The sequence below is a fragment of the Choloepus didactylus genome, chromosome 7 (genome assembly GCF_015220235.1).
Source record: "Choloepus didactylus isolate mChoDid1 chromosome 7, mChoDid1.pri, whole genome shotgun sequence".
In the NCBI taxonomy this organism is placed as follows: domain Eukaryota; kingdom Metazoa; phylum Chordata; class Mammalia; order Pilosa; family Megalonychidae; genus Choloepus; species Choloepus didactylus.
The window spans coordinates 139,374,643-139,400,510 of NC_051313.1; the positions used below are offsets into that span (position 1 = coordinate 139,374,643).

A 25,868-nucleotide genomic window follows, 5' to 3' on the forward strand; every position below is an offset into this window, starting at 1 on the left:
AATTAAGGCTTAATAGGTGTAAAGTACACTCTAGAGCACCGTGAGTAGGGTTAGATGTGAGAAATTTCTCCCTGACACTTGTAATAAGGATGGTCCTCTTTGAAAACAGAATGGGACATGTATCAGAAATAAATCAATTACATTTTCAATCAAATTCCACTCAATATAGAATAAGTAATTCTGAGTATCATGGGTATAAATACCAGTTGTCTAAATACCTCCAATAGTGCTTAGAAACACACAAAAGTAGGGAAACCTTAAGGCTAATGTTAAAAATATTTTTTCAGAAAAGACTGATACAGATGAGAGCATATTTAAATTCAATAGACCATTCTCACGTTCTCAGGGTAAAGAAATCTGTCCTAAGCACTTTTATTGTTTGAGGATTCAATTTCAAACCTGTGATTTCAATACTAGTCTTGAAAGTCACAGTTGGGCATTCAAGGAGGAGTTATATGCTCATGGGTTGTATGCTCGAGGAAGGGTGAAGCATGCAATACCCGGCAGAAGTTTTATACCCAACTCAAGTCTAATTCACAAGAGAGGGGAGTGAAGACAGACAGCCCAGACAGAGTTCTATTTCCAAGAAATATTCAAAGTTCACTATTCACCAACTTATTTCATGTAAACTCTCTTTCCATACTAAACAGAAAGCACAGTACAATTGACAGTCCTTAACACTGGCCCTTAATGGCTATTACTGGTTTTGGACAAATGGCTGAGGGTTGCTTTCCTTGCACAATCGGGTCTCAATTACCAGTAATAATGGAAAGATGCAGCAATATGGAAAATCCCCAAAACATTTTTATTTAACTTTAATACATCTGATATTTTTGGTAAAATATTTTGTCTTATATTACATTTTGCCTGGAAATATGTTAAAATATTAACATGTATTTGCATTTCTGAGCACACTTCCAAGCAATAATAGTAGAAGGCTGCTGAAACAGTTCTGAGAAGCAGACTGCAACTGTGCTAGAATTTAAAATTTGCTATGGGCCACACTGCATTTAACAGAGAAGAGGCAGTAGGTAGCTCAACTTGGATAACTGGAAAAATCATAAATAGCTGACTTAGGCATACACATGATTTTCCTTTTTGGCTATGCCTTTATTGGGCTCATTTTTTTAATTAACTTCACATTCTATGAGGATGTATAACGGGTATCAGAGGCAAGATGTATATTTAATGGCAAAAGGGAGTCAATCAATAATTAGAATCTCTAGTGATAAGCCAAAAAATGTAGGTAGGATTGGGAAAATCCTACCCATGTGCCCTAAATATTTTCTCCCTTCCTGATTGTGATCATGGTCAGGAAAAGCATGGCCCCTGCCACCACAAAATGTGATGGACGCATCTTGCCCACAATTCCACAAAGCCTGTTTCTCATTCTACTGTGGGATGGACATCTCCAGGGAGATAGTCAAGGAATAAGAAAGTAATCTATCCCTGTCACTGCTTTCAGTCATAGCCACTTTCTCCAAATAGTCCCAGCCCTGGAGAGTTTCCTGGGAAATGGCTTGCTTCCTGGAGAGCTGGACATACTGCTCACCCAACAGCCCTAAATGGCCACACGCACACCAAAGATCCATGAAAACTGAACGCGTTCTCTTTCCAGCTACCTCCCCACGCAGCCTTCCACCCTCCCAAATTCAGGAGTACTGAAGCTGATAGTGAAAGCAGAACTAGCAGCAGCGATTACCTCCAATGCATACATCAAAAGGACTGATGTATGTGAAGTTGTGGGAAAAAGGAAAAGAAAGTATGTAAACACATATACAAAGACACCAGGAGAAGAGAGAGGAAAATATTCAATGAGGATATATAAGCAAAACTACATGTGAAGGCAAGATATCTAAAGGCACAGAAAGCTGGAGTTTACATAAATAAACACCAACAAAAGGTTTATGGGTGAGAAGGCATTATACTGTCAGCATCTGACAGTCAGCTGGTTGCATTAATACTTTCCAAACCAAACTTCCAACCATTAAAAGAAGAGTAGCAGGAATACTCTATGTCAGGCCAGCCACCATTTCTAGCTTCTAATTCTGTGTACATAAATTATTTGCTTTTACAACATTAAGGTATTATTTAAACAAAGCTTTCCTTCTTCACAAATACACTATCAAACCCTGGAATTTCTAAGATGACGATCATAATGTTCATATTTACAAAAATTCATATGGCGGCTTTCTTGGCAACAAGCAAAGAAAATACTAAATGTTTGAATATCCAATCCAGAAGATACCTACTTTAAGTCCAAGGCAAACTTTAGCAAACCCTCTCCATCAGCTTGAAATACATCATCAAGTCCTGCCTCTGCGTGGGGCCCTGCTGGGTGGGGCTGGCTGACGGCCTTGATCTCTGGGCACACATCCCTGAAAACGCAGCCGGTGCAAGAGTTTCTTCCTGGAGTGGCATAAAACACAACACAGTTATTGTTCCTCTTGAGAAGACTGCTACCAACTGCTAGAGCTCTTAAATACAAATGCTTTATCTTATTATGATTCAAAGCTCCCTCAAAGAACAATAGCTTAAAATCTATAACCTTATTTATAAAGGTTGAGATTAGTCAGAGTTTTTATTTAGTGATCACAAGGATATTCATTCCAGTCCATTCCCACCCTGCCTCCACTCCTGCCGAGAGTGGTGGACACATCTTGTGCCAGGAAGTGAAGGCATGCTCAAGGAACACCATGGGGCCATGTCCAGGAAGCATGAGCCACCTGAACTCCTCTGGCCAAACAAGGGACAATCTGAGCGTTCAAGTAAGTAATGATAGTAATGGATTATACTCTGTTGAATAAAACAGGGAACCATGAGTCCATATCGACATGTAAATTAATTAAGTGAAAGTCTGATGAGCAATGGGATATTTATGTCATCTCCATGCATTTCCCATGAATTACTTTTTAATTACAAAGAGGGGGAAAAGGACGTGTGCAGTGGAGAAAACTGCCAGGTAGAGAAAGTGATCGCAGATGAACGTTATCAGTAATCGGACAAACTGGAAGAACCACAGCACTGCTTCCGTGATGCTCATGCCACAGACATAAAATCTGAATTAATCATGAGGAAACACTGGACAAACCCAAATAGAGGACTATTCTATGAGATACCTGACCTGACGTCTTCAAAGCTGCCAGTGTCCTCTGTTTTGGTTTGCTAAGCTGCTCAAAGCAGGCACCACGACAGGCATTGGCTGTAACTATGGGAATTTATTAGCTTACAAGCTGAAAGTTTTGAGGCTATGAAAATGTCTAAATCAAGGCTTCATCAGGGTGACGCTTTCTTCCCAAAGACTGGCTGCTGGCGATCCTTGGCTCCTCTGCCACGTGGCAAGGCACATGGCAGTGTCTGCTGGTCTCTCCCTTCCCTTCCAGGTTTCTTTGCTTTCAGCTTCTTGATTCTGTGGCTTTCTCTCTTTGTGTGTCTGAATTTTATTCTCTTATTAAGGACTCCAGTAAGAGGATTAAGACCCATCCTGAACAAGGTGGTCACACCTTAAGTAGCCTCATCAAAAAGTCCTACTTTCAATGGCTCCACACCCACAGGAATGGATTAACTTTAAGAACGTGATTTTCTAGGGTACACACAGCTCCAAACCACCATATCCTTAAGGATGATGGGATATCAGTTCGGCAACTACTCTCAAACGGATCAGGGGAAAAATGGTATTTTTTGTACCGTACTTGCAATTTTCTACTAGTTTGAAACAACTTGATTATTTCAAAATTTTATAAAAATTATTATATCAGTTTCCCATTGCTGCTATAATAAATAACCACAAACTCGGTGGCTTAAAAAATAGCAAAGCTGTGGACCATAAACATGATGATGAGTGCAAAAAAGCCAGACCCCAAAGAGAGTACATACTGTCTGGCTCCCTCTATATAAAGTTCAGTAAACAGGCAAAACTAAGCTGTAAGCTTAGGGATGCCAAGCTTAGGTGATAAAACTAGAAAGAAAGGGAAGCAATTAACATAAAAGTCAAGGTCCTAGACATCTTTGAGGGAGAGAAGAGGGCAGGAGGTGGGCTCCTGGAATGCTAGCAATTTCTTGACCTGCGTGTTTGTTACGCATGTTCGCTTGGTTTTAAACCATCAAGCAGTACACTTTTCTTCACCAGTGTTATAGATCCCAATAACAAAGTAAAAACAAAATCTGTGGCTAAATATTTTAGCTATTTTTATAGCCCAGATTTTTCTGTCAATGGATATTTTGGATCAACTTACAATCCTTTTCCTGTATGATCTGATGAGTCCATTAATTTTTGTCACAAAATTGAAATGTTGGCCACTGGTTTATCACCTTTATACCCAGGTACTACTATAAATCAGTATTAAAATGGATGACATTTCTAAGATGAGCAAGTCTAGAGCATTCCTCAATGAGAACAACTGCTAAAGGTAGGTCTCACCGGGCACAGGCGAAAGAATTTGGCACATTTAAAACCGCCTTAGAAATAAATTCAGAAGGTTTTCTTTTCCTAGAAAAGTACATAAATAGATGAGAAAATACTTGAACTCACAAATACTCAGGGAATGCAAATTAAAATAATAATATATCAGCCCTCTGAATGGCACAAATTTAAAATTTCAGTAATATCTGTTGTGGTTAAGAGTACTTATTTACTGGTTAAAGCATGTGTTATTACAGCCTTTTTGAAAAAGCAATCTGAAAACATATGTTAAAAGTAATATATTTGACCGGAGAATTCCACCCCTTGTTCTCTTCCAAAAATAAAACTACCTGTATGTAAATGTATTTATTACAGGTTTGTGCTCTCTAGCACTGTTTATGTTGGGGAAAAAATGGAGACAAATGATCCATACATCAATATTAAGGTTTTCTATCCAAGAATATGGTATGCTTCCATGTGTTCAGATCTGCTTTATATTCTTCAGTAGGACATTATCGTTTTCTTCAGATGTTTTATGCCTTTCTGTTAATCTTATTCTTATTTTTATGGTTTTATCACCATTCTAATTTTTCCCATTAATTTCTAAAGGCCCATTGCTATTGTAGAAAAAAAAAGCTTTTCATTTTGTATATTTATTTTGAATCCAGCCATATTATCCAATTCTTTTACTCATTCTAATTTACTGGAGTCCCTTGGATTTTCAAGGTATACAATCATATCATTAGAAAAAAGAGACGGTTTCAGTTTATCTTTTCCAATATTTATTCCTATTATTTTATTTTGCTTGTCTTAAATAAATTCACTAGAAGACAACCTTAAAATAATAATTCCCACAAGACTGTGAGCTCCAAAAGCCACAGCTTTACGTCTTTCTTGGTCATTCCTCACAACAGAGAAGAGTATCTTGCCCAAAATAAGTGCTCAAGAAGTATCTGTTGAGTGAATGAATGATTGATGATTAGCAAGGCTATTTAGGTCCTAGTATTAGTTGCAGTTGTTTTTGTGTTTTGCTGTTGAGGATAACACTTTGGTAAGTAGTCTTACATTAAAGTAGTTTCTGTTCTTAATTTATAGTTTTTATTAGTAGTGTCTACAAATTTGTAAGTGCCTTTTCAGCATCTATTAATGTGATCTTTCAGTTTTCTTCCTTTAATTTGAGCATGAAATGGATTGCACCAATAGATTTCCACCCTTACATCTTAGAATAAACTCTACCCAGTCATAATGGGTCATCAGATACAATAATGGGTTCTACCTGCTAATATTCCATTTAGAGTATTTGTGTCTAAATTAAAAATGAAATCTGGGTGAGGTTTTCTTTCAGCAGTCAGGTTTTGTATTAAATATATGCTTGCTTTGTAAATGAACTGGAAAGCTTTGAATTTTCTTCTTCTGAAACAGCTAAATAACAATAAAATTATTTGTTCTTTAAAAGTTACATAGATTGGCTTTTGTGGGGGTTTTCAGCTATTACCCCACATTATCCCAATGCCTTTGTCAATAGTGGATTTTTAATCACTTTTCCAATCACTTTTATGGATAATGTCCTATTCAAATTTTCCATTTCTTCCTGAGTTAAATCTGGATATTTATATTTGGTGACGATATAATCTCTCTCTTCCAGTTTTTTAAATTTGTCGCCACAGAGTTGAGTGCACTATCTTAAGCTTCTTTGAATCACCCCTGTATCTGATTATGTCCCTTTTCTCATTTCTACTCTTGTAAAGTTTTTTACTCTTTATTGTTTTCCTAATCAGGCACACAAATCTTTATATCTATTTTATTGTGCTTTTCAAAGAACCACCTGTTTATTTATTCTTTTCATTATTTTATCTCATTAATTTCAACTTTTATCTTTATTATTCTCTCTTTCTAATTTTTTTCATTCTTTTTTCTCATTTCATAAGAGTACACTTAGTCTTTATTCTTAAATAATTAAAACATCTAAAGGTTCTAAAATTTCCTGAGTACAGCTTTCATTCTATGCTCCTTTTATTGCTTCCAGATAGTTTGTAATTTGACTTTTGATTTTTCCTTTGATACAAAGATTAGTACATAGAGTATGTTTTTAAATTTCCAAATTGTAAAAACTTGTCTTATTACCTTCTGTATTTATGTTTAATATTACTGGATTAGGATCAGAGAACAATAACTATAAAAATTTCTTTTCCTTTGAATTTGTTGAGGTCTTCTTTGTGGCCAAGTACATGATCAATTTTTTTAACATAATCCAGAAAAGAACATTCTCTATTCAAGGGATGTAAGGTTCTAGCATATCTATTAAATCTGACTTTTTTATTAATTCAATTTTTCTCTCTTTAAGGTCTGTCTAAGGTTAAGACAGGTTGAGACAAGTGAGAGAAGTTTATTAAAGTGTCTCACCATAACTATATTTGCATTTCTAACAGTTTTGCCTTACAGATCTGGTAGCTATTTTATATTTACAGGTTTATATAACATCTTCAAAAACAGTGCCTTCCTGCCTTCTTATCCTATTACTGACGTTAATCTTAAATGCCACCCTGCCTAAATCTAATACTGCTAGTTCTGTATCTCTGCATTTGCTTGTGATCATGGTGCAGCCTCCTATTTTCAACTTCTATCACTTTGTTTCAAGTGTTTCTTACAAACCGGGTTTTGCATTTTTAACTCAATCTGACAATGTCAAATTTTTAATGGGAAAATTAAGTTCATTTGCATTTATTGCAGAGTGTTGTATTTAAATTTATTCTTTCCTTTTCACGTGAGTTAACTGATTGAATTAGAATTCTTCTATTATCTTCCCTCATCTTGAAGTTTGTGTTTCCGATTAACTTTTTATTTGGTTCCTTTTTGTCTGCTGCTCTTTTCTTGAGTATTTTTTTCAGAAAAGGGGTGATGACATCTCTGAATTCTTGCATAACAGTAAATTTATTTTACCCCAATGCGGACATGGCAGCTTGGCTCTCTTGGGATTTTCAGGCTGCTGCTTCTCCCCATGGTCTGCAGAAGTTACTCCACTATCTCTAGGCTCCTAGGTCCAAGATGATAAATCTGTAGCCAGTTTGATACTTCTTCCTTGTAGATCATTTGTTCTTCCTGTCTGGAAACTTCTAAGATTTTGCTCTTTATTCTTAGGAGTCCAAGATCTTTTCCAGGGCACACCTAGGTGTCTTTTCTCATAAATTCTACCCACAACTTTATAAGCCATTTGAATTTACACACTCCAGTCTTGATTTCTAAGCTTGGAAATTTCTTTTTTCTTGTATTTATTTAACAACTGCCTTTCCTCCATCTGTTCCTTTCTCTCCTGGTTCTCCTGTTACTCCCATGTCATATTTTCTGGATCCATTTCTTCGTGTGCTTTCCATCTCTTCATATTTTTCCTCTGTGCTTTCAGATTCTTCCACTTGATCGACCAGGCAACTAATTCAAGTCTCAGGAGTGACTGCCATCTCCTTCAATTCACTTCCTGACTTAATTGGAAGATCACATATTTCATCTCTAGGAAGTCTTTCTGTGCTTCATTCACATATCCTGCATGCTCACTGTTCCTGTCAGATTGTTTTCTGTCTCCAGCCACTGTTCTATTGCATAAGCATGCATCCTTGGGGATCGTCTTCTCTGTGTGCTGGTGCTTTTCTTTGTCCTATCACTGGGGCTGGAGGACCCAAGTGACTGGAGGTCCACGAGTGGTGGAAAGCCCAGGCATCTCTACCCCTTTGACCTAGCATGGGACAGCAGGCAAGCTTCCCTGTCCCTGCATAGAAGGGAAGACTCACTGCTGCAAAGCCTCCTTGCGATGGAGGGGTGGGGGGAATCTTCAGTTTTCCTCCCAGGAGTCCTCCAGCCTCTGTAGATCCAGCTCTCACAGGACACCGTGCCTTCTGATCCTCCCTTGGAGCTCGTCGAGCCCAGCCGAGGACGAAGTCCATATCTCCCTCACACCTAATGTCCACGGAGCTCAGGACTGTTGGCCCCGGGCAGGGTCTGGGTCAAGAGAGGAGGCGGATGGAGAGTGGAAGGACAAAGAGCCACCTTACCTCGCTATCTTCCCAGAAGCCCCATCAACTGTAGTTCCTGGATACATTTTTTTTCCAGATATTGGTCCAGATGGGAAATGTGGGAATTTGTAACACTCGTTTAATTTGGGGAGAACACTGGCAGTACTAATCCTGTTCAGTGACTATTACATAAAGGCTATTCCATTCCTAAGGTCCTAACTACTTGGAAATGCACTTTTAAAAACCCTGCCTTCTGCATGGTCATTCGTTTTCCTATTCCATTGCAAAGTGGGCTGTTTTCTGACTCCAAGAATCCACACACTTGATATCCAAGGGTACATGAATCTTTTGGCTCTTCCCTTGGCTACCTTTCTTAAACAATACCTTTCAAGTTCTACATTTAAATTCAGAGAGTCGTCTTGCCCACATACCAGTTGTATCAATAAAGCAATTAAATGAGAATTCTCTGTTTTCCTATTTCAAAAACATTCTCATATACTTCTTAAAACAGACTGAGCATTAAACAGGCAAATAAAATCACCCTATAGTCTATAAAATTAATTCATATTCTTCTCCAGCATTTCATGATAGAATTATTTGATTTCCAGTTGCAGCTCTACACAAACACCCCTTGTAATGTGACTCTGCGGCTCATCCCGCCAATGGGCGAGGACCTTGTGGTCCTTAGTGCTAGGCTGGCCGGGGGCGCTGCTTTGATGAGCAGAATGAATGGACGTGACTTTGCATGAGTTCTGATCCCTGGACGCCTTGTGGCTTCTGCTTGTATCCTCTTGAAACCGTGAGACCACCATGGGAAGAAGCTCAGGCTAGTTTCCGCAAAGAGAAGAAATCACAGATGGAGGGAATCACAGGCAAAAGCCAGCACCAACCCCCAGGTATGCAAGTGAGACCATCTTACACCCTCCAGCCCCGGGTGAACCACCAGTGAGTGTAGCCATTTTAACAAGCAACCCTGAGAAAGGCCACAGAAGACTCACCCCCCACTGAGCCCAGCAGAAAATGCTGATCCACAGAGCTATAAGCAAATAAAATGGCTGTTGTTTTAAGCCATCAATTCAAGGTAGTTTGTTTTGCCACAATAGATTACCACTATGTCGTGCTAAGCCACTTCTTTCCAAACCAATCCAAAGCCAATCTTAGTCCAAAGAAATTATTTGCTTCATTTATCAATGGATATCATTCCCATCTAGAAGACTTTCTTTTATTCTTTGAAGCTATCTAACCCTCTAGCTCATGTGATCTTTGTGTTAGAAAATTCTTGGCCAAAATATAGTTTCTATATATTCTTCTATGTATACATTTTTATAAACTTTATTATATAGCTTATGTTTATTAAAAGACTCTAAGAAGCTCAAAAATTTTAGAAAAATTGCATAGCCCCTGCAATAGTGAAGGACAACTGTATTCCCATTTAACAGATGCATAAATGCACAAAGTTAAGCATCTTTCCCAAGATTACATAAGAAGTCAGGACTAAAGAGAGTTCAGAAATAAAATAGAGCTGTCACTGTGATCTTTTTTCTGTTTGTTTTTTGCCTGCCTAAGGCTCTGACTTGTGTATCACTCCACTACCCATATGAATTAATTTTATAGATTATAGGGTGATTTTAGTTGCCTGTAGAACTCTTCAAAATATTTCACACACAGATTTCATTTAGCCTGACTCATGCTCACAGAGTCCATCAACCATTTTAATTTGGCATCAGCAGGATGGGTTATATTTTTCCCCTTATGACACAGCAACAACTGCCAAGTTTCAACTCTCATTTCCTGCATCCTCCTTTCATCCTGGAAAATAAACATTATACACATTGCTCTCTAAGTGATGAGACCACATATTTTAAGGGGTGCTCTAACTGTTAAAAAAACTGATGCAAGTTAAAGTATAGTCATTTTAATTATCTATGGTTCCTGTGGGTTGGAGATGGTGCTAAAGACTTCCTTCTCCCTTTTATTTCCTTTTTTTTATTTTTTTTTTTGCAAAACGGAGCATCACTCTTGAAACGTTTGCATGTCTTGATCATCAGTTTTTATGGCAACCTAAATTTATTTTGACTAATAACTCGATCTCCAAAATAAATATATGAGAAATTCTGGCATTTGGAGTACCACTTTTCTTTGTGATTATCAAGGCAGAACAGTGGTTTTTAAGCTCAGCTATCAATAAATGACACTCCTTGCCATCCCACCAATGCTAACTCTCTCATTCACAGAACCTTATGCTCCTAATATTATCTTAGTATTCCTGGTAATTAAGTTTAAACTAAATATGTAGCATCTACCCTCAAGAAAATCCATTTTTCCATCTAGAGATTCAGAAGCTGGCTTTCATTACAGAGAGATTGAGGAGTCACATTACTACTAATAATTACTAATCACTAAAATTACTGGCCTCAGTCCCAGTTATCAGAGTTCTCTCTTTGAACTTGGCATACATTTGAAATTCTGTATACCGTGACAGTCTCAAAATCGAGGATTCTGCTATGCTTTCTCAATTAAAAACACCCTTCTTGATGTAATAGGAGGTTGCAACTTAGAAAACACTAAAAGAATACACTCGACAGATGCCACACACAGATGCCACATGCTCATTCTTAAAGGATCAGCAGCTGACTCTAACAGAATTTAACCTGCAACCCCAATAGCCCCTGATGGTTGCTTGGCAGCACACGGATCCATTCCAGAAAACCTCCCTCAAAGATCAAAACACTTTGTTCCTCCCCCAAGACCAAGCAATTCAATTTGATGGGAAATCATCATCAATTTATTAGGATACAGTCAAGTTAATGATCTAGAACTCTAAGCTATTAATTTTGAATGAGAGGCTACTATTTATAAATACAGAGGAATGATTTACGATGCATTGTTTCCAGCGGTTCTAAATCAATAAGCCACCAGCAACGACAGACAAGATCCACAGGCATCTCCAACCTACATACAAGCATCCACATCTGCTTTCCTCAGGACTCCAAGTTCTCATTAGACGGCAGCCAGAGAAATGCAAAGTACGCCAGTCTGCAGTCAGAAGAACTAGATTTGGGACCTGGCTCTGACACTGAGTATATACACATAATCTAGGACGAAAGAGAGATAACACCCACCTCAAAAAATGTTGTGAGGCTCAAACGAAAGCATTTAGGTACAAATATTTGGCATAAGTGCTATATGGATGATATTTCAAATCTAGAAAAAAATAATGTATCCATTGATATTTTTTAATCACTTCAGATTCGAAACTGGCAGTAGATAGAAGAATATATTTTGAGCACAGTATCAGAGGTACACAGGTTTTCTATTTATAGATACAGCAGACAGTAAATAAAGTAGGTAAAGCATAATCTACCAGTTTTGCAATATTGTGATAATCTCCATTACCTGATGGGTTGACAAGGAAATCTCATTATTTTCTTCTTGATTATACTATCTATATGAGACCCTAAGAGATAAATAAGTCTTATAAGTCTAGATTGTTTGTTTACTACTTTACTCTTTACTTGAAAGACACAAACAAAGATAAAATTTAAGAAGATCATTGGTTACCAGGAATACAGCCTGCAAATTACATTATTAAAAGTGGCTGACAACTCTGCAGGTAAACTCACTGCCTCCCTGCTACATGGGACATGACTCCCAGGAGTGTAAATCTCCCTGGCAACATAGGACATGACTCCTGGGGATGAGCCTGGACCCGGTATCGGGGGATTGAGAAAGACTTCTTGACCAAAAGAGGGAAGAGAAATGAAACAAAATAAAGTTTCAGTGGCTGAGAGATTTCAAATGGAGTCAAGAGGTCATTCGGGAGGTTATTGTTATGCATTATATAGATATATCTTTTTAGTTTTTAGTTTATTAGAATAGCTAGAAGGAAATATCCTAAGCTGATCAACTGCAATCCAGTAGCCTTGATTCTTAAAGACAATTGTATAACTATATAGCTTTTACATTGTGACTGTGTAATTGTGAAAACCTTGCAACCGACACTCCCTTTATCCAGTGTATGGAGAGATAAGAAAATAAAGACAATAAATAAATAAATAATAGGGGGGATAAGGGGTAAGTTATGTGTGGGGTGTTCCTTTTAATTTTTATTTTTATTCTTATTTTTATATTTTGGAGTAATAAAAATGTTCAAAAGTTGATTGCGGTGATGAATGCACAACTATATGATGACACCATGATTGTACACTTTGGATGATTATCTGGTATGCGAATATATCTCAATAAAATTGTACTTTAAAAAGCAGCTGAGTCTTCTCCTGTTAGATTAATCTCTTTCTTATTAATTCCTTCCTCCATAATTTCCCTTGGCTGAAATTTAATAAAATTCCCTAACAATATCAAGAAAAATAAAATGTCTAATGACTAACATAGTTTCTTTGCAATATTTCTACTATTTTAAACTTAGGTAGATAGAAGTAGGTTAATTACTTTGATGTCTATTTCACTCAGTGAAACCAATACATACACACACACTCAAATGCTTTCTCTCTCTCCAAACCAGTGTAATTGATTTTCTTTTGGAAATCAGAGGTAACAGACTTAATGGCCAAAAAAATACTTTATTACATTCCGGAAGCCATGTCTGAAAATCACAGACTTGTCCTTTATGAATATATTAGGGTTTAATATGAAAGTCATCTTCAACTGGTACAGAACTTACTTAAAAGAGCAACAGTTGGATTTTAATTCTTGTTAGACTCACGATGCAGCCCTCTGTGGTGGTTTGGAGCTACGTGTACCCCAGAAAAACATGTGCTTAAACTTAAACTATTTCTGTGAGTATGAACTCATTTGCAGGTAGGATATTCTGATAAGGTTATTTCAGTTAAGGTGCGGCCCAGCACAATCAGGGTGGATCTTAATCTACTACTGAGTCCTGTATTGGAACAAAATTCAGACAGACAGACAGAGCTGCCAGAAGCTGAACATCAATGGAACCTGAAGAGATGGGAGAGGCCAGGAGAGACCCCCATGTGCATTGCTAAGGACCAAGACCCTGTAAGCCAGTCTTCAGGAAGAAAGCATCACCTTGATGACTCCTTGATATGGACTTTCTCTTGGCCTCAAAATCGTGAGTAAATAAATTGCCATTGTTTAAGCTGAACCTTGCATGTATTGTTTGAGCAGCCAAGAAAACTAAAATACCCTCTTTGGATACTATTTCTTTTACCAAATATTCAACAAATATTTTCTTAGTGCCTGTTCTTTGTCAGGCTATGTGCTGGATTCAAAGACAAAGTTCCTGAAGGCAGAGGTGGATCATTTTCTGCCCTCACCTTGTTTCAGCTTTCAGAGCCTCCTGCCCGGTGATGGAGCCCTGCATCCTGACACAGCCCCTTCTCACAGCTTCCATGATGTCACACTCTCTCAGTTCTCCTCCTACCTCACTGGCCACTCTCTCTCAGTATCCTTCATCAGCTTCTCTTCTGATAAACCTCTAAATGCTGAGCACTGTGCTGTTTGGTCTTGCAACATGGCCCCTTCTTTACTTACAGGCTTTCCCTTGGACTGTCTCACCTACTCCAAAAGCTTTAAATATCATCTATTGATGACTCCTCCTGATTTTGTTTCTGCAGCCTGTATCTTTCATCTGAGTTCCAGACAGCCTACTTGGCACCTCCACTTGTATTCTTAAAAACATTTCTAATTTAATGTGCCCAACACTTAAGTCTTAATCCTCACCTCCCATTGCCACCCAACTTGTTTCTTACATAGTTTTCCACATCATAATAAATGGCACCACTATTCTTGATTTTTCAGGGTGAAAACTAGGTGCCCTCCTTGATTTTACACAATGTCTCACTCCCCACATTCAATCTATGGACAATTCATGTCAATGCTACCTCCAGAATATGTCTCTAATCTTCCAACTTCATTTCATTTCTATTACCAACAACCTAATACAACCGTTGACCTTGCCCATTACAAAAATGCCTGCTAACTGATCTTCCTGCTTCTAATCCTGCCCCACTACCAATTATTTTCTTTGCAACACCCAAGAGTGAGCTTGTAACCATGTAAACTGGATTATAGTCTATCTTCAGCTCATAACACTCCAATAGTTTCTTATTGTAGGGAGATTAAAATCCAAGCAGCAGACAGCAAGGCATTGTATGATCTGGCCGCTGCCTTTCCTCCAACCCCATCTGGAACCACTCTCCACACTGCTGTCCTGTCACACTGGCCTTCTTTTAGTTCTGTGGACAGTCCACACTCTTCCCTGCATCAGGCTGTTTCTTCAGTGTGAAATGAGCATCCCCAAGCTCATCTCTTCTTATTCTAGTTTTCAACTGTAATATAAAGTCTCCCAGGTGGCCCTCCCTAATTATCTTATTTTAAAAATCCCTGTGCCAGCTTGAATGTATTATGTCCCCCAAAACACCATTATCTTTGATGCAATCTTGTGTGGGCAGATGTATTAGTGTTGATTAGATTGTAATTCTTTGAGTGTTTCCATGGAGATGCGACCCACCCAACTGAAAGTGATAACTCTGACTGGATAAATTCCATGGAGGTGTGGCCCCGCCCATTCAGCATGAACCTTGATTACTTTACTAGAGCCCTATAAAAGCTCAGACAGAAGCAGCTCACTGCTAGCTGCAGATGACAGAGTTTGAAGACGGCCATTGAAAGCAGACTTTTGCTCCAGAGAAGCTAAGGGAGGACAAATGCCCCAAGAGCAACTGAGAGTCACAGTTTGAAGAGCAGCTGCAGCTAACAGAGGACAAACGCCCCAAGAGCAACTGAGAGTGACATTTTGGAGAGAAGCTGAAGCCTAGAGAGGAACGTCCTGGGAGAAAGCCGTTTTGAAACCAGAACTCTGGAGCAGACGCCAGCCATGTGCCTTCCCATCTAACAGAGGTTTTCCGGGCACCATTAGACATCCTCCAGTGAAGGTACCCGATTGTTGATGTGTTACCTTGGACACTTTTTGGCCTTAAGACTGTAACTAACTGTGTAACCAAATAAACCCCTTTTTATAAAAGCCAATCCATTTCTGGTATTTTTCAAAAAGGCAGCATTAGCAAAACGGAACAGTCCCTTACCCTTTATGTTCTATTACAGCACCCTGTTTGCTTTATTCAGCAAACTTCCACAAGCTCAATCTAATTCATTAATTTGTTTGTGTCACTTTCCACGACTAGAATGTAAACTCTGAACACAAGAGCCATTGGCATGCGGTTTAGCCCTATATCCCAGGCACCTAACATAAGAGCACAAAGCAGACAGCTGCCAAAGAAATGAGTGCACTGGATCGTCTCCAAGATTCCTCTCACCTCCACAGATCTGCATGGTGAAGTTAGCACTTTGTCTTGAAAAAGATTCTTGAATGCTGTATATTTCATAACTTAGGTTTTTAAATTATAAACCCAATGCCTTAATTTCCATAAAGTAATACTGTATCAGCTTGACTTCCCAATAAATCTTTCATCATAAAATATAATATGTAAAATAGTCATGAATCAAAACATACAAGCTGAACAAATGAATGAATTACAATCTTTATCTTCATCATTTAAAATGCCCAATGTTGATAAATATTTGTCCAAAATCAGCTTCAGGTTTAGGCTAATCAAATATCCATTAATAAAATTCATAGAAAAAATTCCATAGACGTATGCTTTGTCCCTAATGCCTTTAAATTTTCTCTAAATGTTGTTTCTTTATATACTAAGCAAAATAGTTACTGCTACTACATCTCAACATTCACAGCTTTCTCAAAATTCTAAATAACACAGTCAAAGCCAGAGAGATACTATAAATTATTCTAAAACAAAAATAGAGTCACAATCCAAAATACGTTTTCTTTCATCGCTCCTTGAAGTGTTCTGTTCATTTCCCATAATTCTAAAACATATATCGTGTCTTCCACACTATGTATAAAACTGATTACAACACATCCTGAAATGGAGTATACTTACATTTTCCAAGGTCCAACTTCACTCTGGCTCAGCAAAAAGTTACTAATCTAATTAATGAAATGTTTTGACTACTATTAGGGTAAAAGATGTTTGAAGAAAAAAATTGCTTTCTAAATTCCACCACACTGATACATGCCTAATCCAATCTTGGCAAGGAGAAAAAGAAATGTAAATTAAATTTTATTGGATTTATTCACCCTGGGTAGCTTTTCTCAATAGGCCTGTCAAAATCAATCTTAATGGATGTGTCACAGCTACATAATGTGGCATTATTGATTGTCATATACTCAACTGTGAAGATTAAGATGAAAATTAGGATAAAAACACTTTAGGATAAAGTAAAGTAAGTAATGTTTTCTTAATGAAATAAAAATGCTACTTGTATAAGAAAAGAAGAGCATTGTTACAGAGGATCATTTTATATTTACCATATATTAAGGTTAAATGATTTTGTTCTGTGGCAGACACAGTAAGCACACTTATCCCCCAAAGGTAAACCCAGAAGAGCAGTGCTTTCTTTCTCATCAACCTGGAAAATGATGGGTTTGGAGAAGTTTAAAAGTTATGAAAAATGGTCTTACTATTTGTATGATTGAAAGAAAAAGAGCATAGCTCTTGGTGCCTCTATAAATATATAGCTATTGGGAGAAAACTTCAAGAAGGCTTCAATCTCATTTTCAACAATTTTCCATTGATCAAAAAGGCAACCAGGGCTCTACAAATAACAGGAATTTGTTTAAAAAGTACCTCAAGAAAATGATACACCTTCTTCTCTTGGGTTTTATTTTCAGTTGTTAAAAAAAAAGTCCAAGTTCAAACATCTTATATTCGATGATAAATACAGGAATAGAAAATATCAGTGCTGAAAATTGGAGATGAGTTGTAAAAGTCATCTGCGTATGGGTAAAAACCAAAATCATGAAAATAAGATTGGGAAACTATGGGAAACTTCCTTAAAAAGTAAGTATAGAGAAACAAAGTGACAAAGGCTGGGGGTCTAAAACAAGACTTAGAGAACACAGATTGGGGAGAAAGAGAAAAGGAATCAAGAAAATGAGAAAAAAAAGGTCATCCCTACATCCAAGGAAAGACAGGATGACAAGGAGGTTAACAGTGTTGAAAGCAGCAAACAGGTCAATAATACAAACACCTAAAAGAGGACACATAACCACAAGCATCTATAGTGAAGACAGACTGGGTTTAGGGTGAGAGTTTGGCAGAGGCAGAGAGAAAATGGAGATGATGAATTTGGGTAGCTAAAATAACAGAGGAAAAACAACAAGGAGCTTTGGAATGGTCAATTGATTAAAGTGAAATATGGATGACGAATCAAGAGAAAGCATTTTGCTATGTACAACAATGTTAAATTTAGGCTCTTCAAATACGACAATATTTTACTCCACTTAGCACTAATGAAAAACCAAAAGGTATTAAATCAAATTTCAGATTATCTGCCAACTAAATAAGATTGCACTATGAAAATTTAAATGTCAGTTATGCTCAGCAAAGCTGATCTAGTCACAATAAAAGCAAGAATCACACTGATAAAAATTTTGTAAAACTGATGGGGGGAGAATCATGAATTTCCAAATTTGAAACACATCAAATGTTTTTCTTACCTAAAAAAACTGAGAAGAATCATATCATGGATTTTAAAGCTGCAGATACAGAGCACTGATTTATTTTATAGCTGGGAAATGGAAGCCATTCTGCAGGGAGAAAATAGGCTGGCCCCGAGAGGGACAAACATCTCTCCTTTGTGTGTGTCCCACGCCTGCTGCGTGACCATCAAGCAGACGCCAGCCTCGGGGCTGCAACCATGGAGCCCGTGCATCCAAGAACCCCAGTCTAGGAAGACTTAGCATGGCAGCAAAATATTTTTTTGAGTTATCTATTATTTCTCCCTGTACTTCCCTTTGAAGCAGGGAGCTGGCTCTTTGCCATCTTGCCTCAATGGAGAACTGCAGCAGGGCCTCCCGAGACAGCCAAGGCCCCGTAAGATCTAGAGTTGGAGGCAAATGAGACCCAGGGCTGGACAGAAGAGAGGGGACTTGCACAGTGCTCCCAGCAGCACCTGGGCAGGTGAGAGGACATTGTGGGGATGGCTTCCTGGAGCCCAAGGGAGGCTGGGTTTCCTCATCCCACCAAGGTTCCTGGGAGCCTAGCAAGTCAGGGCAGCTGCAATGCAGGCAACCAAAAGGGGACCCGGGCCGGCTAGGCCAGTGGTGCTCAGCACCAAGTGGTGTCAACAGCTGTCACGCAATCTGTTCAGAAAGATCACCCCAAAGTCAGGTCACAAACCCAGAGGGGGCCTGGGATCAAGACTCCTTTCTGTGTGGCCCAGTAGATGGGGGCCTGTAGTCGGCAATTAAGAAAATTAAGACATGAGGTATTTCTTGCAGTCCTGATTTGGAGACCAAGATTTCTACCTACTAGTTCTGATGACTGCAGACTGTGACTAAGAAATGGAGAAATTCAGGAGGGAGGAGAAAAAGGAAAGGTGAGTGAAGGGAGACGGCAATAAAAAGCAGCAATAATTAACAGTTACCGAGTGACCACACCTGCAGGCACTTGGCTAAGGGACTGAACTCTGAGAACAATCTACGAAACAGGTGCTATTCCTGTGTCCACTTTACAAACATAGGAACTGAGGTTCTGTAAGACTAAGTAAACTGCTTACTGTCAGGAAACTGTTAAGGGGTGGATTTGGGCAAGTTTTAAACCCTGGCTGAGTCCAAAGGCAGGCTACACCCTATTTTAAGAAATTTTGAAATAACACTAAATATAAAACAAATGAAGAATGGACTGTTTTTCTCTATTTCCCTGAGTCTAGATATGCTTTGCCTATAATTAAAGGGGTCCACCCATCCCACTTTGCCTAGGTCAGTCTCAGTTTATAGCCATTGCCCTGGTCTAATTATTCACAGGGCCCTTTCACTCGCAAAAGGGAAGTGATCTGGACAATAACTTACATGGGCACTCTGCCTATAACAGGCATTCAATAAGTGTTTATTTCAGTGAACTGAGGGGCTAATTATTTTTATAAATTTTATCAGTTTCATTTTTAAAGCTAGCATGCCTAGTACTTAAAATGTGATTCAACTGATAAAAGTAAAGCATTCACTTACAAATTAGCCCTACATCTTCTGCATAAGGGAGATACATCTATATTGCAATTAAGTGGAATATGAAACATCCTTTTCTGCTTTTCATTCTATCCTCATTCAGGTGGATCACATTCGACTTAATGTGACCAGAGTGAAAAATCAAGTTGTCAAAGGATGCTGGTCATGTTTGGCATTCTGCCTGGGGAAGTGGGGAGTGCTTTAGCCTGGAAGAGACCTGGCTGTCTGAATCCAAAGGGCTTTAGTTGGTTTCGGGGTACGAAAGCAATAGACTGAGGGGGAGAAATGCAATATGGGAAGAGAAGTAAGAGAGGACCAAAGAGCATAAGGAAAAATAAGGACAAGAACAGTAATGAGGCCACATTTAAGCCTTTAGTCCCTGGAGAGGCGTGAAGCAGACTTCTGTCACTTACTGATCACTGGACTGCAGAACACTGTGAGCACAAGAGAGAAAAGAGACAGCTTTCAGGATGGCCATGCTGGGATGATGGGAGTACGGGAAGTCAGGGGCACAGATGCCAGCAGGCCCTGTGGCTCCATTCTGGAATCATTCTCTCTCCAAATCAGTCACCTATGAAATTATTGCTGAATTCACTCCCATTATTATTAAATGCAAAACATAGTGTCCATTCACAGGGAAGAAAAAAAAGAATTTCCTTTCAAATGCTTCGACTTTGCCTAAAAGATATTTAGGTTGTGATTTTGTTTTAAGGGAAATATTCTTATTGATTTTGCTGCATAGTCTTAGCTGCATGATATTTCATTGAATCAATATATTTATTTAACCGTCCCCTTACAGAGACTCTTAGAAATGGAAAACATAATCATCTAGTTCAATCCTGACATTTAGAAAGGAAAGCTAAGGTCCAGCGTGTACCTTAATAGGTTGTGGCTAGAAGGATATTTCCTCCAAAAACCCACAACCCAAGTCTAACCATGAAAAATATGGCAGACAAACCTAAATTGAGGGCTGACCTAAAAAATATCTGAACAGTACTCCTCAAAACTATCAAGATCATCACAAACAAGAAAGGACTAGGAAAATGTCACTGACCAGAGGAATCTAAAGAAACGTGACAATTAAACGCAATGAGGTGCCCTGCCTGGGATCCTGGAAAAAGCACGTCAGGGAAAAAGCAGTGAAATCCAAATAAAGTGGAGAATTTAGTTCATACTGATGTAGCAATGTTGGTTCCTTAGCTGTGACAAATGTACCATGGAAATGTAAAACATTAATAAATAACTGATGAGGTAAAATTCTTTATAGACAGCATTTCAATTAATAAATTAAGAAAGAATGATAGGATTATCGTATCATTATTTTGCAACCCAAATGAAATAATTCATCTAGATCAGGCGTTGGCAAATACTGAAACAGCCAGTGGTCCAAATCTGAGCCATCCCCCACCTGTGTTTCTAAATAAAGTTTTATTGGAACATGGCCATGCCCATTCATTTACATACTGCCTAAGGCTGCTTTCCCACTACAAGGAGAGAGACCATATGGTCCACAAAGCTGAAAATATTTATATTTACTATTTAGCTCTTTACAGAAAATGTTTGCTGACCCTTTATCTAGACAATAATTATAAGCCACTAGGCAAAAAGCTGATGGGGATTTTGTAATAGATGGATCAGTTTGACAACACCTGTATTTAATAATTAATCTTATCATGGCAAAAAGAGAAACAAGATGTCATATGCCTCCTAATGCAATGCAACAGGAAGTACATACCACCACCTGTGCAGTCTTCTTGCCAAAAACTGGAACATGTGATTAAACCTCAGGTTTTAACTACCAGCTTACAAGAAATATGAGACAGAAAAGCAAATTAAACTACACCATGGGAATACAATTAGTAAAAATTAGGACTTTGGGAAATTTCACTGGTTTATTCAATAAATAAATTGCAAGGGAAAAAAATAATGAAGGGTGAGCCTATAGATTAAAAAGACTTCTCAACTAAATGCATGTGTAGTCCTTGTATGGATTCTACAACTGGAAAAAAAAATTTAACAGACGAGGGAAGTCTGAACACTGATTATACATTTGATGAGAAAACGGAATTACTGTCGTTTTCTGGTTTGATAATGGCTTTGTGTTTATACATTTTTAAAACGGAAGTCTCCTGATTTTTTTTTTTTTTATGTTAGGCAGTGAGGCCTTTTTATTGCTTTTCTTAACTTTTAAAATTTCCGGTTATATAGTTATCTTGCTTTTATTTTTAAAATTGTATCTTTAAAGTTTTAACTATTTAACCTAAATAACATTATGCCTATTTGATAGATGAATCAAGAAAACGAATTTTCGAATGTTTGGAAAAAAATTTTTGCTAAACAGGTGGCTGACAACTGTTCTCACCCAATCATTCAATCTCAGTAAACTCTTACTTGAAATGAACAAGACAGTACCATCTAATAATAATACTAAAGTTGTACTGATGAACTGTCATGTGCTTCATCTTCAATGAGGCAAGAACCATGTGGTTCTCTTCTTTTTTTATTCATTTTATTGAGATATATTCACATACCATGCAGTCATTCAAAACACATTGTACATTTGACTGTTCACAGAACCATTACATAGTTGTGCATTTATCCCCAAAATCAATCCCTGACACCTTTATTACCACATACAAAAATAACAAGAATAATAATTAAAGTGAAAAAGGGCAATTAAAGTAAAAAAGAACACTGGGTGCCTCTGTTTGTTTGTTTGTTTGTTTGTTTCCTTTCCCCACTTTTCTACTCATCCATCCACAAACTAAACAAAGGGGAGTGTGGTCCATATGGCTTTCCCAATCCCATTGTCACCCCTCATAAGCTACATTTTTATAAAATCATCTTCAAGATTCATGGGTTCAAAAGGGGGATGCAAAATGAGACGAAATAGTTTCAGTGGCTGAGAGATTCCAAATGGAGTCGAGAGGTCACTCTGGTGGACATTCTTATGCACTATATAGATAACACCTCTTAGGCTTTAATGTATTGGAATAGCTAGAAGTAAATACCTGAAACTACCAAACTCCAACCCAGCAGTCTGGACTCCTGAAGACAATTATATAATAATGTAGATTACAAGGGGTGACAATGTGATTGTGAAGACCTTGTGGATCACACCCCCTTTATCTAGTGTATGAATGAGTGGAGGAATGGGGATAAAAACTAAAGGACAAACAGGGTGGGATGGGGAGATGATTTGGGTGTTCTTTTTTCACTTTTATTTTTTATTCTTGTTCTGGTTCTTTCTGATGTAAGGAAAATGTTCAGAGACAGATTGTGGTGATGAACACATAACTATGTTATCATACTGTGGACAGTGGATTGTATATCATGGATGATTGTATGGTGTGTGAATGTATTTCAATAAAACTGAATTTAATTTAAAAAAAAAAAAAAAAGATTCATGGGTTCTGGGTCCCAATTGTTTTAAAGACACATATGATGTATTCACAGATGAAATAATGGGACTCTGGACTGTGTTTCAAAATAATCCAGTGGGGGCTGGGAGGTGGCCCTATGTTAACTGTTGTTGAAGCTGAGAGATCGGTAAAAGGGGGTATATTATGCCATTTTCTCCTCTTTGAATATGTTTAAAATTTTCCCTATAAAAAGATTTAAAAAAAGTCCATCAGCAAAGATTTCTTTGTCTACTTTCCAATATTTATGTTAATGGATTCTTGCTTTCTCTTCCTGCCCATCGACCATGTGTATTCGTTCATTAACCAAACATCTACTGAACAAGTAATATCTGGACACTGTGTTAGGTGCTGGCGATGACTTTCCCTCCAAGGAATGTACATTGTAGACGTGGAGCCCACAAGTAACAAACTCGGCTATATCACAGTAGGTGATGATCAACGCCGCAAGACATGGGTTCAAAGGGGGCCGTGGGAATGCAGAGAAGGGACACTCGGCCTGTCTACACTGCTTCCCACCCGTAATGTTCTTTTAGAGTAGAGTTAATCTATCCTGATTTCCTACTTTTCTCTCCTAAGGAACAGACGTCCTTTCTCTAAGTGGTCCTGAGTTACCCCATCTTACAGCCCAGAGGTTGCCCACTGATGCCGTGTCTGTGCTCCGTACCCACCTGCCTCTCCACCTTTGCGATCACTTCCTCTGACAAGCCGGAAGTCCCGCCCTCCTTCCGTGCTCTCCTACTGACTTCCTGTTCATTGGTCTTTAACCACCGCATAGTTAAACCCAGCGCAGCGCTAGTCCCTGTGTCCTACCTGTTCGCAAGTAACTCACATGCCCACCGTGCGAATGAACAGAAAGAAGAGTCACTGGTGATTCCACACAAAGGGAGCCACCCGTGTAACCAGAATTAAAGATATGCCAAAAAGGAGAGGAAAACCGTCAAAAGGAAATTTGGGCATAACAATAATAGGGGTAAAATAAACAAGGAAAAAAAATAGCTTACTGCTTAACAGCCCAAGTAGCATAAATTAATAGGTTTTGACATAAGTAAGAGAAGTGGCATGCTTAGGTCTTCAAAAATTTTTAAATGCTGCAGTGGCCACTTTTAGGGAAAAAAAAAAAACGAGTGTTTCTTGTTTTACCTTTGTTGGTTATTTTCTTGTATTTTTTTTTTGTCTAAACTATGGTATAAGGGATCACTCAAAAGAGATTTGGCAAACTCAGACACAGGTGTGTGAAATACTCAGCTCTGCTAAATCATCTGGATGAACCTCCAGAGAGGTGAGCTACTGGTCTCTCCACCTGTACCAGTTTCAATGTTTTATGCCCCCCAAAACGACATTATCTTTGATGTAATCTTGTTTGGGCAGATTAGACTGTAATTCTTGGAGTGTTTCCATGGAGATGTGACCCACCCAACTGTAGGTGATAACTCTGATTGGATAATTTCCATAGAGGTGTGGCCCTGCCCATTCCGCATGGGCCTTGATTATTTTTCTAGAACACTAGATAAGCTCAGACAGAAGGAGTTCACTGCTAGCTGCAGCCAAGAGGGACACTTTGAAGAACGCACAGGAGCTGAGAGTGACATTTTGAAGAGCATCTGCAGCTAAGAGAGGACAAAACGCCCAAGAGCAACTGAGAGTGACATTCTGGAGAAAAGCTGAAGCCTAGAGAGGAACGTTCTTGGAGAAAGCCATTTTTAAACCAGAACTCTGGAGCAGATGCCAGCCACGTGCCTTCCCAGTAACAGGTTTTCTGGACGCCACTGGCCATCCTCCAGTGAAGGTACCCGATGTTGATGTGTTACCTTGGACACTTTATGGCCTTAAGACTGTAACTGTGTAACCAAATAAACCCCTTTTTATAAAAGCCAATCCATTTATGGTATTTTGCAAAAAGGCAGCATTAGCAAACCAGAACACCACCTAAGAGCAACTCCAACTTTTATGATTATTTTCAAAAAGAGACAGTGGCAACACTGGTGGTACAGCATTTGATGAATACATTTTGTGATAACCTCGGAGGTAAATCCCCAAACTTGGGCTACTGTAAATTTTGGCAAAATGAGTCTCAGCTCTTTCTAATGACCAGGCTCTGCAAATCTTGGGGAAATCATGTGGTAAATTGCTTAATCTTTCGGGTCATGGCTTTTTCATCTGAGAAATTAAGATTCTGGGTGTGATGGTTAAGTTCTCTAGGGAACCCTGACTAATCACTAGCCTAAAGACTTTCTTGCCCTAACAGTACATTTCTGTAATTAGGAACAGCCTTTCCATATGTATTGTGGTGTTTGCAGTAATTCAAGTGAGAACTGAGAGCAGTTACATCCTGCAAATGCAAAGCGCTAGTAACACTCTTATTTTCTCACTACTTAATGTTTATTAAACCTCACTAAATTTTCTTCTTAGGTTCCAGCACATAAGAAGTAGCCTATAAATCTTGACTGTTATTGTAAATTACTTCTAGGAAAAGCAAATTACTATAAAAATATTAAAATATGTGATGATCAGAGTGGCACTTTGAAGTAAAAAAAAAAAAAAATTCTGGATTTGAATCCCAACTCTTCTGTTCACTAATTACATGACCTTTGCATGTTATTTAAAACGTCTGAGTCTCTGGTTCTTGATTGTAATGTGAAGATGGTACTCATAGGTTTCTTGGAAGGATTAAGTAAAAATAACAGATGTAATGTGCCTGACTAAACAATAATGAGTTCCTTCTCCCCCAGCCAGTTCTGGATGTGAAATTCTTATGGGTATATCTGATCTCCCCCCCACTTCAGATTCCGTATAGACTTCCCCGTGTTATTGCCCTGTTTTAGTCATTTAGAAAATCTGGAATTGAATCCCAACCCCTCCATTCACTAACTATATTCACTAGCGAAACATGGGATACCTCCCATGTTTCAGGCGCAATGTGCCTAGCTCAGGATCTAGGGAAGGGGTCAGGTTTATATCCAAAATACAGCAGT

At 38.4% G+C, this 25,868-nt stretch overlaps 1 protein-coding gene across 1 annotated transcript in view; it reads right to left on the bottom strand.

Moving 5' to 3' along the window:
* Positions 1–25,868, bottom strand: part of RNF182 (ring finger protein 182) — a 62,686-nt gene that overhangs the window by 3,623 nt on the left and 33,195 nt on the right. Inside the window, exon 2 of the mRNA XM_037843572.1 lies at positions 2,253–2,409. The gene's annotated coding sequence lies outside the window, so the exon portion shown is untranslated. The remainder of the gene's footprint in view (positions 1–2,252; positions 2,410–25,868) is intronic.